At 42.3% G+C, this 13,860-nt stretch overlaps 1 non-coding gene across 1 annotated transcript; it reads right to left on the minus strand.

The window, feature by feature from the left end:
* Positions 1 to 7,950: 7,950 nt before the first annotated feature.
* Positions 7,951 to 8,025, minus strand: Trnap-cgg (transfer RNA proline (anticodon CGG)). The gene has a single exon. It is a non-coding gene; the product is annotated as a tRNA-Pro (tRNA).
* Positions 8,026 to 13,860: the final 5,835 nt, after the last annotated feature.

The following is a 13,860-nucleotide window of genomic DNA, read 5'->3' on the forward strand; positions in this document are numbered from 1 at the left end:
TAGGTTGAGACGCTGCGCAGCTGCAACGTTGTCCGTGCAGCACATCCGCCTAGTGAGCAGAAGGCCTGGGTTCGACTCCTGGACTTGGTACAAATTTTCATTCGTTGCTTCAGTCTGCATATATACTTCGTAGCTGTTTTAGACTTGAAAATGTCTATGGGGCCATATAGTTTCATTCGGTCGTAACAGCGTGGAATATTGAAAATAACAAAATTTGTTGCGCTTGCAAGCAGTTGGATAGGCCACCTGCAACTGTGATCGGGTTGCCACGGCCCGTGTTAGTCGGTCATTGATAGTAATACCGATAGAATGCAATGTCAGCTGTTAACAGTTTGTGATCTGATTGCATTGTAGTGTTAGCGATGTAATAGTGCTGTTGACACGAGACTTTCACAGGGAAATTAAGCCTTTAACTCCGTAACGTATTCCTTTGTAACTCTGATTCCCCTTCTGACATTTCCTTGCGTGTCATTCATTTCCTTGTCTACACCAGAACAGAAATGCATTTTTCGAAACAATAAGTTCTTCTTCTCGTTCTTTTTACTGCACTGGAAACATCATATCGTGCAAGGGCTGTCAAATCTCCGTCCAACAGTTACTTTTTAGATTTTCCGCAGCTTACGTAAATCACTTAAGGCTGGTGCCACGTTGGTGGTTTCGAAAAATGTCACTGCCGATTTACATAGGCCGTCTTATCGAAATAAAAGCTCGTCTTCTGCATGTGATGACTTCGTCGTCGTCGTCACGACGTTATAACACTAATCTTGCTTCCTTCCTTTGCACGCGGAACTCAGAGAACATACGGGTTATCGCGGTTTAATTCTTATCGCGCACGTGGTGACATCCCGTCTTGAATACGTGGAAAGATTCGTGCGAATTTCCTGCTTCCTTACCCGTGATTCGGCCTGCAAAAATAGTAGCTTAGTTTCACTCTTTTCTTCCTCGAAAAACGCTGATGATTGCTATGTGCTTCTGAAAATGTATTCCTACTAGCGAACCCGACGATTCTTCGCAACTGCTAAATATGTACGCGAATTTGATGTACTTCCTAAACTGCCCCTCCCTTTCTCTGCCCATTTCCTCATCCCGGGATACTTGGAAACTGCATTACCACCCTCTGCTTTGAGCAGTGATGTCATCACTATGCCGAAACACCATATTCCGAGCGTATCCAACAAGGCGACCAAGACATTGATCATAACACCCACAAAAATACAAATACTACGGGAACCAGTAATTATTAAACCCAATGTAATTAGCGGGAGAACCGCGGGAAGAGGCAAGTTTTGCACAGTGACAGACTAAAACTTCAGTAATAAAAACAACACCGTTCGAGACGGAATACTCTATAAGAAACAAAACATTCGAAATTGCCAAAAAGTAAAACTCGACGAAACCGCACAAAACACTCCATAAGATAGCGGTATCCTAATCTCCAGATAACTTACACAGCTCAACCCTAGACCAGGATACCAAAAATCCCTCCACAATTACAAAAGCAAGGATCCCAATCTCCATTTCACCTATGTAGCTCAACCCCAGATCAGGATTCCAATAGAACTCTCCACAAATCGAAAACTCAGTATCCCAATCTCCATTTCACAGACACTCTGAGGAAGAAAAATTGCACATTGTTGCGTATGCAATTTGTATTCAAAATCATCTACAAAGAGAAGGAACACATGTAGGAGAAACAATTTCTCTAATGTTTTAGGTGCCCAGTATCGTAGATAGAACAGTGAGAAAGGAAACATTTTCACAACACACCAAGTATTTTCTTTGTTTAAAAATGTATAGCCTAAAGTCATCTTGTATCCTCCTACAGTCACTCAACGACGACACCTTCCCGTACACCACAGCATCATCAGCAAACAGCCGCACATTGCTATCCACCCTATCCAAAAGATTATTTATGTAGATAGAAAACAACAGCGGACTTACCACACTTCCCTGGGGCACTCCAGATGGTACCCTCACCTCCGATGAACACTCACCATCGAGGACAACGTACTGGGTTCTATTACTTAAGAAGTCTTCGAGCCACTCACATACTTGGGAACCAATCCCATGTGTTCGTACCTTAGTTAGGAGTCTGCAGTGGGGCACCGAGTCAAACGCTTTCCGGAAGTCAAGGAATATGGCATCTGTCTGATACCCTTCATCCATGGTTCGTAAGATATCATGTGAAAAAAGGACGAGTTGCGTTTCGCAGGAGCGATGCTTTCTAAAGCAGTGCTGATTCATGGACAGCAACTTCTCTGTCTCAAGGAAATTCATTGTATTCGAACTGAGAATATGTTCGAGAATCCTGCAACAAACCGATGTTAAACATATTCGCCTGTAATTTTGAGGATCCGTCCTTCTACCTTTCTTATATACAGGTGTCACCTGCGCTTTTTTCCACTCGCTCGGGACTTTTACGTTGGGCAAGAGATTCGCGATAAATGCAAGCTAAGTAGAGTACTCTTTGTAAAACCGAATTGGAATCCCATCAGGTCCTGGTGATTTATTTATTTTCAACCCATTCAGCTGCTTCACAACCCCAGGGATGTCTATCACTATGTCCTCCATACGGGAATCTGTACGAGACACAAACGGCGGTATGTTTGTACGATCCTCCTGCGTGAAAGATTTCTCAAATGCTAAATTTAAAATTTCAGCTTTCGTTTTACTGTCTTCCGTTGCCAGGCCAGATTGATCAGTGAGTGACTGGATGGAAGCCTTCCACCCGCTTACCGATTTTACGTAAGACCAGAATTTTCTTGGTTTTTCAGCAAGATCTTTTGCTAAGGTATGACGTGGTAGTGGTTGAATGCATCGCGCATCGCTCTTTTTACAGCGGCACGAATGTCTACTAACTTTTGCCTGTCTTCAGTCTCCCGATCTTTCTTGTACCGCGAGTGCAACTGTCTTTGCTTCCTGAGCATTCTCCGAATTGCGCTGTTAAACCACGGTGGGTCTTTTCCGTCCGTAACCCACTTTTTCGGCACATACTTGTCCAATGATTTACAATGTGTTTAAAATTTACCCATAATTTTAAACACATCCGCAGCCATATGTGAAACGTCAACCACGACCTGCAACAAATGATGATGCCCAAGTAGGTGTTTTAGCTGCTCTCGCGGCTAATCCGCACATCAGTAGCAGACAAATTGCGCGAGAATCGGGAATCTCAAAAACGTCGGTGTTCAGAATGCTACATCAAAATCGATTGCACCCGTACCATATTTCTATGCACCAGGAATTGCATCGCGACGACTTCGAACGTCGTGTACAGGTCTGCCACTGGGCACGAGAGAAATTACGGGACGATGACAGATTTTTTGCACGCGTTCTGTTTAGCGACGAAGCGTCATTCACCAACAGTGGTAACGTAAACCGGCATAATATGCACTACTGGGCAACGGAAAATCCACGATGGCTGCGTCAAGTGGAACATCAGCGACCTTGGCGGGTTAATGTAAGGTGCGGCATTATGGGAGGAAGGATAATTGGCCCCTATTTTATCGATGACAATCTAAATGGTGCAGTGTATGCTGATTTGCTACGTAATGTTCTACCGATGTTACTACAAGATGTTTTACTGCATGACAGAATGGCGATGTACTTCCAACATGATGGATGTTCGGCACACAGCTCGCGTGCGGTTGAAGCGGTACTGAATAGCATATTTCATGACAGGTGAATTGGTCGTCGAAGCACCAGACCGTGGCCCGTACGTTCACCGGCTATGACGTCCCCGGATTTCTTTCTGTGGGTAAAGTTGAAGGATATTTGCTATCGTGATCCACCGACAACGCCTGACAACATGGGTCAGTGTTGCCTCATGTGTTCCAGTTATTTCTACGGAATACAAATAGATCTTCTCTGAGATCGGCTTCTACCAGTTATTCCATTCGTCTGTAAATAATTCGTGCTAGTATTTTACAGCTGAGACTTATTAAACTGATAGTTCGGTAACTTTCACACCTGTCAACACCTGCTTTCTTTGGGATTGGAGTTATTATATCCTTCTTGAAGTCTAAAGGTATTTTCCCAGTCTGATACATCTTGCTCACCAGATGGTAGAGTTTTGTCAAGGCTGGCTCTCCCTAGGATATCATTTGTTCTAATCGAATGTTGTCTGGTCCCAGGGCCTAGTTTTGACTTAGGTCTTTCCGTGCTCTGTCAAATTCTTCACGCAGTATCATATTTCCCATTTCATCTTCATCTACGTTCTCTTCTATTTCCATAATATTGCCCTCAACTACATCGCCCTTGTATAGACCCTCTATATACAATACTGGCCATTAAAATTGCTACACGAAGAAGAAATGCAGATGATAAACGGGTATTCATTGGACAAATACATTATACTAGAACCTACATGTGATTACATTTTCACGCAATTTGGGTGCATAGATCCTGAGAAATCAGTACCCAGAACAACCACCTCTGGCCGTAATAACGGACGCCTGGGCATTGAGTCAAACAGAGCTTGGATGGCGTGTACAGGTACAGCTGCCCATGTTGCTCGGCCACCATTGACCAGACGTTTTCAATTGGTGAGAGATCTGGAGAATGTGCTGGGCAGGGCAGCAGTCGAACATTTCCTGTATCCAGAAAGGCCCGTACCGGACCTGCGACGTGCGATCGTGCATTATCCTACTGAAATGGTTTCGCAGGGATCGAAGGAAGGGTAGAGCCACGGGTCGTATCACATCTGAAATGCAACGTCCACTGTTCAAAGTGCCGTCAATGCGAACAAGAGGTGACCGAGACGTGTTACCAATGGCACCCCACACCAGCACGCCGGGCGATACGCCAGTATGGCGATGACCGAATACACGCTTCCAATCTGCGTTCACCGCGATGTCGCCAAACACGGATGCGACCATCATGATGCTGTAAACAGAACCTGGTTTCATCCGAAAAAATGACGTTTTGCCATTCGTGCACCGAGGTTCGTCGTTGAGTACACCATCGCAGGCGCTCCTGTCTGTGATGCAGCGTCAAGGGTAACCGCAGCCGTGATCTCCGAGCTGATAGTGCATGCTGCTGCAAACGGTGTCGAACTGTTCGTGCAGATGGTTGCCGTCTTGCAAACGTCCTCATCTGTTGAGTCAGGGATCGAGACGTGGCTGCACGATCCGTTACAGCCATGAGGATAAGATGCCTGTCATCTCGACTGCTAGTGATACGAGGCCGTTGGGATCCAGCACGGCGTTCCGTATTACCCTTCTGAACCCACCGACTCCATATTCTGCTAACAGTCATTGGATCTCGACCAACGCAAGCAGCAATGTCGCGATACGGTAAACCGCAATCGCGATAGGCTACAATCCGACGTTTATCAAAGTCGGATACGGGATGGTACGCATTTCTTCTCCTTACACGAGACATCAAAACAACGTTTCACCGGTCAACTGTAGTTTGTGTATGAGAAATCGGTTGGAAACCTTCCTCCATGTCAGCACGTTGTAGGTGTTGCCACCGGCGCCAACCTTGTGTGAATGCTCTGAAAAGCTAATCATTTGCATATGACAGCATCGTCTTCCAGTCGGTTAAATTTCGTGTCTGTAGCACGTCATCTTCGTGATGTAGCAATTTTAATGGCCAGTAGTGTACTCCTTCCATTTTTCTGCTTCCCTTTCGTTGAAGATATATATTTTATCATGAGGAATCCGTAGACTCTATGTAATTCTGTTATTTAGGATTTTCCCCTTTTCAGTATTCACCTGAAGCTTTTTGTTATAACTTAGTAAAGCAGCATATTGCAAGAATGTGCCTCACTCATAGTCCATGGTAATTATTCCAGTAGGTAATACCTCGTACTATGGATATATTGGATGTTAAAAGATAAGTATTAATATTTTGAAAGTCGACAATACTGTCAAAAGCAAGACGGAAACTGATAGTAAACAGCGGCTCTAGGATACGTAAATTAAGAGCCATGAGCACTTCTTCACTTTCTGTCACTTGTTCATCTTCGACGTTGTGAAACATGTCTCGATTACGGCTAACTCTCTGATATTACGACCGACCGACAAAATGTAGTAAATAGCTGAGGAGACATTGTTCTGTTATTGTCCATGGATACAGCGTGCAGTAAACTTCTGCTACTGTTGTTACTGTAAACAGTATTCTCAGTCCTGATTAAGTGCAGTGCATAAATGTATTCTGCTGTATAGAGACAAATCGTTCTTTAACATTATTAACAAAAATCTCGATAAGTTATTAATAAATTTTCTCCATGGTGGATATGTGGAAAATATCGTACTATAGAGTTTCCCAGACCGCAGCGCCATCTGTTGTTGAAAATTGTAACTACTGTAATTTCGAAACTTTGTCTGCCTGAAAATGTACTGTTGTCCCAAGCATATTGCAACAAACGGTGTATTTCTATCGCTGCTAGTTTAGTTTTTATTGCCGTTTCAAATATACCGGTCATTTTTGAAACACCCTGTATATATATATATATATATATATATATATATATATATATATATATATATATATATATATATCACTGGTTCACTTTGAAATGTTATTTCAAAGCTGTGGTTAAATTTTCAAATAAGAAGATTGGCAGCCAAGGGTATGTAAGTAGTTAGACAAATTGTTTCCCATATAACATATTCCTTCTCCTTACACATAGCTTTAAACGCAAATTGTATGAACAACAATGTGCTATTTTGTTTTCTTCCTCACAGTCGGTTTTAAGAGAAAATATTGAAAGCTGTGTTTATGGCTTATCTGTTTATGATTAGAACACTATTCTGAATTATGAATCATCCGAAACTGTGTAATGCTTCCCATTCACAGATTAAAATCATGCAAAATACTGTCATTGAAGGTGCTACACCCCCAGATTCCGCAGATGGAAAGTTCTCTCTCATATCTCTAAATACCAAAGATGCCAATCTATTTACCCACTGTTTTTAAGCGACTGCAATTCCTAATCAAGGTATCGTTTGCAACAACGATAACCAAGATTCATGGCCACAGAGAGGGGGAGGAGATGGACTGAGAGGAGGGTGGGGGTGAGGAAATGGAGAGAGAGAGAGAGAGAGAGAGAGAGAGAGAGAGGAAACATTGACAGAAAGTTGGAAAGGAGGTGATGTAAATAGGTATGGAGCGGAGGAGATGACCAGATGTGTAGGAGGTGAGGGTCAAAAAGAGGGAGACGAGGAGGAAATGAACAAAGAGATGAGATAGAGACGGGGAGAAGATCAGGCTGCATATCCAATTTAGCAATTGCAAAGCATTTCCGGACTCGCTAGTAAGTTGTAATGTAACTGATTTGTGTTTTGGTGAGTTTGTGAAATGCTTGTGTATGATGGTCGTATTTGTGCGCTTACCAGCAAAATGAGTGCCTATTATTCGGCATAGCAAATGACAGACATGGTCTTGTGTTATGGTCAGAGAAAAGAACGCCCTGTATGGTGCAAAATATCCAGGAGGCATGGTGCCATCTACAAAATTATTCAGCCGTCTCTTCCAGTGACCTGCCGATTTTAGCCCCGTAGCTCCAACAACGGATGGAGATGTGATTCATGCATGATTTAGCATAAACACGTTCCCTCCGAAATGTCGGAGAAAATCTCAAACAGACGTTTAAGGAGTAACACCACTGTAGGGCCGAAAAATAGCATTTTTTGACAATGTTTTTGAGCAGAAGGAAAGGTGATAGAGAAATAATAGTTGAGATAATTATTGACCGTATGTTTAAGTACATAACATAATATGTTGTCGGAAAATATTACGAGATGGCGACACTGCAGCAATTCTCCCGAGGCATGTTAGATTTTTGGTGATCTGGACCACGCACTATAACAGGTGCCAATTTGAATCTAGAAAAAAGGAAAAGAAAAAAAATCTATGTAATCTAAATGAGGGTATCCAGAATGAGATTTTCACTCTGCAGCGGAGTGTGCGCTGATATGAAATTTCCTGGCAGATTAAAAATGTGTGCCCGACCGAGACTCGAACTCGGGACCTTTGCCTTCCGCGGGCAAGCGCTCTACCAACTGAGCTACCGAAGCACGACTGACGCCCGGTACTCACAGCTTTACTTCTGCCAGTATCTCGTCTCCTACCTTCCAAACTTTACAGAAGCTCTTCTGCGAAACTTGCAGAACTAGCACTCTTGAAAGAAAGGATATTGCGGAGACATGGCTTAGCCATAACCTGGGGGAGGTTTCCAGAATGAGATTTTCACTCTGCAGCGGAGTGTGCGCTGATATGAAACTTCCTGGCAGATTAAAACTGTGTGCCCGACCGAGACTCGAACTCGAGACCTTTGCCTTTCGCGGGCAAGCGCTCTACCAACTGAGCTACCGAAGCACGACTCACGCCCGGTACTCACAGCTTTACTTCTGCCAGGCTGTGGCTAAGCCAATATCCTTTCTTTCAGGAGTGCTAGTTCTGCAAGTTTCGCAGGAGAGCTTCTGTAAAGTTTGGAAGGTAGGAGACGAGATACTGGCAGAAGTAAGCTGTGAGTACCGGGCGTGAGTCGTGCTTCGGTAGCTCATGCGTGTTCGGTCAGAGGGTTAGCAGCCCTCTGTAATAAAAAAACTGAACTAATCGATCAACAACGAACTTAAACGGATGTCTTACGACGTCCGCCCCGAGCATATTCAACGAACGAAAACGAACAAAATGAGATTAAAAAAAAAAAAAGAAAAAAAAAGTTGGTAGAGCGCTTGCCCGCGAAAGGCAAAGGTCTCGAGTTCGAGTCTCGGTCGGGCACACAGTTTTGATCTGCCAGAAAGTTACATGAGGGTAGTTAGTGAACCACGAAGGATATTTAAGAAATTCAAATTCTTGTGTAACAGGCGAGCGTTTGAATAAAGTAGTTAAATTTTTACCAAAAAAGGACAGTCATTCGTTAGTAAATATTGTTTAAATTAACTAATCGAAAATTCCCTACGTGTTTCATTTTGAAATGTTATTTCAAAGCTGTGGATACATTTTCAAATGAGTGAAGGTTGTTGGCATTATGACGCGTGCCATTTTGAAAAATCATGTTCCGCAAAAAACGCGTTTGAAGCTTTGAAATGTGTTATAGACACGAAGAAATGAAAAAATTCTACTTTTGGAAAGCTCTTTCCGTTAACATGCTACCAGAGGACTGGCCTATCGTAGTGATACCGTTGCGACATAAATCATATCCACTAGTTTCAGGTAGAACGATTGAAATATCGGTCGTGCCAATTCCTTGAACGGACAAATTACACAAGTCCGGTTAGCCCTATTCCAAGGAGGCGCATTGCCAGAACGATTAGACAGTTGGTTACGTATGCGTTCCGTATAAACTTGTTACTTGGTGTAACAACTTCTGGGCGGTTTGGAGAAGCAATAATTATTATGAAGCCTAAGCCTAGAGGACTTCGTTCATGCAAATGCTATGTCTGCATTACACGTTTTGCATTTCACGTGCTGAGAAATAACAGAGAAAACGGAAATAAAATTTATTATCTTATGGCTCAATTCGTAGTGCACATCAAAATCCTAGTTACTGTCTTTCAGTTTCTTAGCATAAGCACTGACCCTACGGATCAGCTGTCTGCCTCATATTTATTCTTTGGACGCTTTGATGACATACTGCTTCGACGCGACATTGCATACGATGTTTTCATACCTATTCTGTCTGAGTACAGTTTATTACCACTCATATTTATTTGAAAGGCAAGACTGTGTACTATAAGGTCACAAAGTATTACAAGTCAATACTGCACACAAAATCAAGATTCGAAGCGAAAGAATACGTCCTCAATTATTTGCTTGACGTATTCCAATTTCTGTCTTCCTCTACAGTTTTAGCCCTCTACAGCTCCCTCTAGTACCATGGAAGTCATTCCCTCATGTCTTAGCAGATGTCCTATCATCCTGTCCCTTCCCCTTATCAGTGTTTTCCACATATACCTTTCCTCTCCGTTTCTGTGTAGAACCTCCTCATTCCTTACCTTATCAGTCCACCTAATTTTCAACATTCGTCTATAGCACCACATCTCAAATGCTTCGATTCTCTTCTGTTCCGGTTTTCCCACAGTCCATGTTTCACTACCATACAATGCTGTACTCCAGACGTACATCCTGAGAAATTTCTTCCTCAAATTAAGGCCGGTATTTGTTATTAGTAGACTTCTCTTGGCCAGAAATGCCTTTTTTGCCATAGCGAGTCTGCTTTTGATGTCCTCCTTGCTCCGTCCGTCATTGGTTATTTTACTGCCTAGGTAGCAGAATTCCTTAACTTCATTGACTTCGTGACCATCAATCCTGATGTTAAGTTTCTCGCTGTTCTCATTTCTACTACTTCTCATTACCTTCGTCTTTCTCCGATTTACTCTCAAACCATACTGTGTACTCATTAGACTGTTCATTCCGCTCAGCAGATCATTTAATTCTTCTTCACTTTCACTCAGGATACCAATGTCATCAGCGAATCGTATCATTGATATCTTTTCACCTTTTATTTTAATTCCGCTCCTGAACCTTTCTTTTATTTCCATCATTGCTTCCTCGATGTACAGATTGAAGAGTAGGGGCGAAAGGCTACACCCTTGTCTTACACCCTTCTTAATACGAGCACTTCGTTCTTGATCGTCCACTCTTATTATTCCCTCTTGGTTGTTGTACATATTGTATATGACCCGTCTCTCCCTATAGCTTACGCCTACTTTTTTCAGAATCTCGAAAGCTTGCACCATTTTATATTGTCTAACGCTTTTTCCAGGTCGACAAATCCTATGATTGTGTCTTGATTTTTCTTTAGCCTTGCTTCCATTATTAGCCGTAACGTCAGAATTGCCTCTCTCGTCCCTTTACTTTTCCTAAAGCCAAACTGATCGTCACCTAGCGCATTCTCAATTTTCTTTTCCATTCTTCTGTATATTATTCTTGTAAGCAGCTTCGATGCATGAGCTGTTAAGCTGATTGTGCGATAATTCTCGCACTTGTCAGCTCTTGCCGTCTTCGGAATTGTGTGGATGATGCTTTTCCGAATGTCAGATGGTATATCGCCAGACTCATATATTCTACACACCAACGTGAATAGTCGTTTTGTTGCCACTTCCCCCAATGATTTTAGAAATTCTTACACTACTTGCCTCATATTTTAATAAGTTTAGAGCATATTTTAAACCAATAATAAAAAGATTTTTTGAAAATTCTACAGTGGTTTTACCGTTTAATGGTGAATGGATTGCTCGGGGAGGTCCCGTACGTTGGCCACTTCCTTCCCCCTTCTCAGCCCCTTGGATATTTGTTTGTAGGGGCAGTCGAAATCTTCGGTGAATGCAAGCAACACTAATGAGGTAAACCACCATAGGGACACGTCATCAGTGACCAGCCTGGACTTTTCCAGAGAGTGATTGCCTAAGATGTAGCACAGAAGTATACCATAGTCTGAATTCACACCGTTTTACTGATTAGTACGAATATATACAACCTAAAAGCATTTCACAAACTTATCAAAACACAGACTAGTTACATTACAGCTAGAGTCCATGCACTATACGGTGGCCGATGCTGAGGGACCGGGTTTCGTCCAAGGAGGTGTGCGAGTTCATTAGTTTGTCCGGAAGGCGACGACGGAACCTAGGCGTAAGGACTGCAGTCTTTCCCAAACGATTTTACAGAAACTATTCGGTAAATATTTCATTCTTGCATCACTAATAGCTTTATATGTCAGCTTCATGCCCATCGTGTCGTTAATGGTCATAGATATTGTGAAATTTCTATTTAACTAAGAACTTCCAGAAGTTTGAAAAAGTTTGCGAAGAAAAATGAGGGCTGCTATGGTTTTGTGTTTGGTGCATGTTACATAATATGTCGTTGTTGTTGTGGTTTGATGCAGCTCTCCATGCTACTCGATCTTGTGCAAGCTTCTCCATCTCCCAGTAACTACTGCAACCTACATCCTTCTCAATCTGCTGAGTGTATTCATCTCTTTGTCTCCCTCTACGATTTTTACCCTCCACGCTGCCCTCCAATACTAAATTGGTGATCCCTTGATGCCTCAGAACACGTCCTACCAACCGATCCCTTCTTCTAGTCAAGTTGTACTACAAACACCTCTTCTCCCCAATTATGTTCAATACCTCCTCATCAGTTATGTGATCTAACCATCAATTCTTCAGCATTCTTCTGTAGCACCACATTTCGGAAGCTTCTATTCTCTTCTTGTCTAAACTATTTATCGTCCACGTTTCACTTCCATACATGGCTACACTCCATGCAGATACTTTCAGAAACGACTTCCTGACACTTAAATCTATACTCGATGTTAACAAATTTCTCTTCTTCAGAAACGCTTTCCTTGCCATTGCCAGTCTACATTTTATATCCTCTCTACTTCGACCGTCATCAGTTAGTTTTCTGCTCGAATAGCAAAACTCCTTTACTACTTTAAGAGTCTCATTTCCTAATCTAATTCCCTCAGCATCACCCGAGTTAACTCGACTACATTCCATTATCCTCGTTGTGCTTTTGTTGATGTTCATCTTATATCCTCCTTTCAACATACTGTCCATTCCGTTCAACTGCTCTTCCACGTTCTTTGCTGTCTCTGACAGAATTACAATGTCATCTGTGAACCTCAGTTTTTATTTCTTCTCCATGGCTTTTAATACCTACTCCGAATTTTTCTTTTGTTTCCTTTACTGCTTGCTCAATATACTGATTGAATAACATCGGGGAGAGGCTACAACCCTGTCTCACTCGCTTCCCAACCACTGCTTCCCTTTCATACCCCTCGACTCATAACTGCCATCTGGTTTCTGTACAAATTGTAAATAGCCTTTCGCTCCCTGCATTTTACCCCTGCCACCTTTAGAATTTGAAAGAGAGTATTCCAGTCAACATTGTGAAAAGCTTTCTCCAAGTCTACAAATGCTAGAAACGTAGGTTTCCCTTTCCTTAATCTTTCTATACTTGAAAAAAGAGACAGTCTATGTGATTGCCGTAAGCTTAGTGACAACAGTGCATCCTAATTTAAGTTATACAATTTAGCACTGAAGATGGTCACTCAGTGACAGAAAACCGATTTTGCGATAGTAAAAAATATACGACCAATGATGTCTCTTTTTTCAAGTATACCTGTTATCTGGTCGTAGTGCACAGGACAACATGGAGTCGACAATCAACTTAATCTTTCTTCTAAGATAAGTCGTAAGGTTAGTATTGCCTCACGTGTTCCAGTATTTCTACGGAATCCAAACTGATCTTCCCCGAGGTTGGCTTCTACTAGTTTTTCCATTCGTCTGTAAAGAATTCGTGTTAGTATTTTGCAGCTGTGGCTTATTAAACTGATTGTTCGGTAATTTTCACATCTGTCAACACCTGCTTTCTTTGGGATTGGAATTATTATATTCTTCTTGAAGTCTGAGGGTATTTCGCCTGTCTCATACATCTTGCTCACCAGATGGTAGAGTTTTGTCAGGACTGGCTCTCCCAAGGCAGTCAGTAGTTCCAATGGAATGTTTTCTACTCCCGGGGCCTCGTTTCGACTCAGGTCTTTCCGTGCTCTGTCAAACTCTTCACGCAGTATCGTATCTCCCATTTCATCTTCATCTACTTCACTATCTGCCATGTTATTTCATTAACTACAGACTTTTTCGAAGAAAAAATGCAATTGTACGGGCCGCCGGCAGTTGGTAAAACGAGAAATACTATGAGTTTTGGGACATCATAAATGAAGAGGTTACACATTTATTTACCGAGGATTTCATAAGATACTGACCTTACTTTTCCTCAGTTCCTCACTTTATCAACTTAATAAATCACTGCTTCAGTATTCTCTCGCCATTGAGTCTGCACAACATGTTAGGATGAGGTACTAATGGGTGAACTCAACTGTCTTTTGGCAAAAGAATCGAA

This window comes from Schistocerca cancellata, chromosome 12, assembly GCF_023864275.1.
Source record: "Schistocerca cancellata isolate TAMUIC-IGC-003103 chromosome 12, iqSchCanc2.1, whole genome shotgun sequence".
In the NCBI taxonomy this organism is placed as follows: domain Eukaryota; kingdom Metazoa; phylum Arthropoda; class Insecta; order Orthoptera; family Acrididae; genus Schistocerca; species Schistocerca cancellata.